This window comes from Humulus lupulus, chromosome 2 (assembly GCF_963169125.1).
Source record: "Humulus lupulus chromosome 2, drHumLupu1.1, whole genome shotgun sequence".
In the NCBI taxonomy this organism is placed as follows: Eukaryota; Viridiplantae; Streptophyta; class Magnoliopsida; order Rosales; family Cannabaceae; genus Humulus; species Humulus lupulus.
Genome location: NC_084794.1, coordinates 77,817,651 through 77,819,919, shown reverse-complemented (window position 1 = coordinate 77,819,919; position 2,269 = coordinate 77,817,651). Strand labels below are relative to the sequence as shown.

General features: G+C 36.1%; 1 non-coding gene across 1 annotated transcript; it reads right to left on the bottom strand.

Moving 5' to 3' along the window:
- Positions 1–1,844: 1,844 nt before the first annotated feature.
- LOC133820774 (small nucleolar RNA R71) lies at positions 1,845–1,951 on the bottom strand. The gene has a single exon (XR_009887173.1). It is a non-coding gene; the product is annotated as a small nucleolar RNA R71 (small nucleolar RNA).
- Between the last annotated feature and the right edge of the window lie 318 nt (positions 1,952–2,269).

Below are 2,269 nucleotides of genomic sequence, written 5' to 3'. Positions count from 1 at the left end.
AAGCCATTAAGGCATTGAAAAGGATTAGAGAGCCAATGAATACAGTAAGAGTGTTTGAAAGAATCACTCAGAGATTAATCTTATTCCACAAGGAGATAGTTCATCTTCAAACTACTAAGCAAATTATGATGAGAGATACAGACCAAAATGTCTTAGTAATTAGGCTTTTTAAAAAATTTCCTTCTATAAGTTCATCATTAGAAGAAATATGGGAGACTATCTGAGTGGCGCCGTGGCGCTGTCTTCCGTACAATTCACGAATTTTCCACTTATCGAAGGGCATTTTTGGAATTGGGGCGAAAAAAATTAAGAGGTCATCGTCTTTAATTAGAAAAATTGTGATTTTCAGAGGGGAGACCTTTTTAGAACTTAGAAAACAACAAATAGAGAATTGGAGATCAAGCTTTGGAGCAATTGTGACAACCCCAAATCTAGTTTCTTCTCTACTCTTTTTATTTTCCGATTTTATTATGTCTTTTATGGATTTGATTATAAACATTTTAATGGAGATTATGAGCTAAACTCCAATTTAGGGTTTTTAATGGAGATTGTTTGAAGCTTTCTATGGATTAATGCAATTTCAATATTTTTCTTCTATTGATGTGTGATTTATTCATATTTGTGCTTATTACATGTATTTGATTGGCCATCCTGTGCATGATTTATGATTTCAATACAAAATCTGAAGAGTGAGTGTTGAGAATGCTCTAATTGAATAAACATAGGTTTCGACATAAAACGAGAGTATTTGTGTGGCTTGTGTAGCTTTAGGATTATTGCTTAATACTGATTATGTGTGTGTTATGCCTCAGAAATGTAGGATAGTGCCATATAATTTAGAATCTATATGTCTTAATCAGAATATAGGTTAATTTTTTTATCTACTATCACATTAGGTAGAAGAAGAAGAATTGGCTTGCATTATTGAAATAGGAAGTGGAAGCAATTGAAATTAATTTCCCTATATTTCATTTCTTGATTGAATCTTGTTTATTATTTCGTTATTTATTTATTGCTTAGATTATTTAGTTTAAACAATCCATTTTTCAATAGCCAAATAGAAACAAAAATTTAATTAATTGGTACTTAGCTACGGTCCTTGTGGGAACGATCTCACTTACATGAGTTATTACTTGGATTTTTCACAACAAGTTTTTGGCGCCGTTGTCGGGGACTGTTTTTAACTTATATTAAAATAGTTGAATTTTATTCTAATTTGGTATTTTATTTTCATTTTTACTAATTCTGTCATTGTCTCAATTTTTCTCATCTCAGGTTACAGGTAGTTTATGCGACGCCAAGGCCCTGCTATTCGAGTGCCTGTTGATCCTGAAATAGAGATGACTTATAGACTGAATCGACGGAAGAAAAGGTTGGAAAGAAGGGTTGAGACTACCATGGCAGATCCAGCAATTAATAATAATGGGCTGAACGGGGGTGATGTTAAGGATCAAGCTAATAGTCAGAATCCACCAGCCAGAAGTTTGAGGGACTATGTGTTGTCTACTATGATAGGGGTTCAGTCTTGTATCAAACCACCCACTATCGATGCCAACAATTTTGAAATCAAGCCTGCCATACTCCAAATGGTTCAATCCACTGTTTAGTTTGGGGGATTGCCATCAGAAGACCCCAACATGCATCTTGCTAACTTCGTTGAGCTCTGCCAGACATTTAAAATGAATGGAGTTAGCAATGATGCCATCAGATTAAGGTTATTTCCATTTTCTTTGAAGGACTGAGCTAAGATTTGGTTGGTATCTTTGCCACCCAATTCGGTCACTACCTGGAATGACCTTGTTCAGAAATTTCTCTCAAAGTTTTTCCCTTTGGCAAAGGCAGCTAAGTTAAGAGGAGAGATCAACAATTTTTATCAGTTAGAGGGTGAGTCTCTTTATGATGCATGGGAGAGATTTAAAGACTTGTTGAGGAAGTGTCCCCACCATGGTATTGAGAAGTGGATGCTAGTCCACAATTTCTATAATGGTTTGTGCGGTACTACTTGCACTATTATTGATGCAGCAGCAGGAGGTGCTTTTATGAGCAAGAGTGCAAATGAGGCATATGAACTGTTGGAAGAAATGGCCATGAACAATTATCAGTGGCCTAATGAGAGGGGAAATCCAAAGAGAGTGCCTGGAATGCATGAGATTGATGCCATCTCTATGCTTAGTGCTCAGGTAGCTGCTATTACAAAACAGCTACAAAATGATACTGTGGCAGCCCCAGTGATGCAAGCTCAAGTGATGTGTGAATTATGTGGGGATCC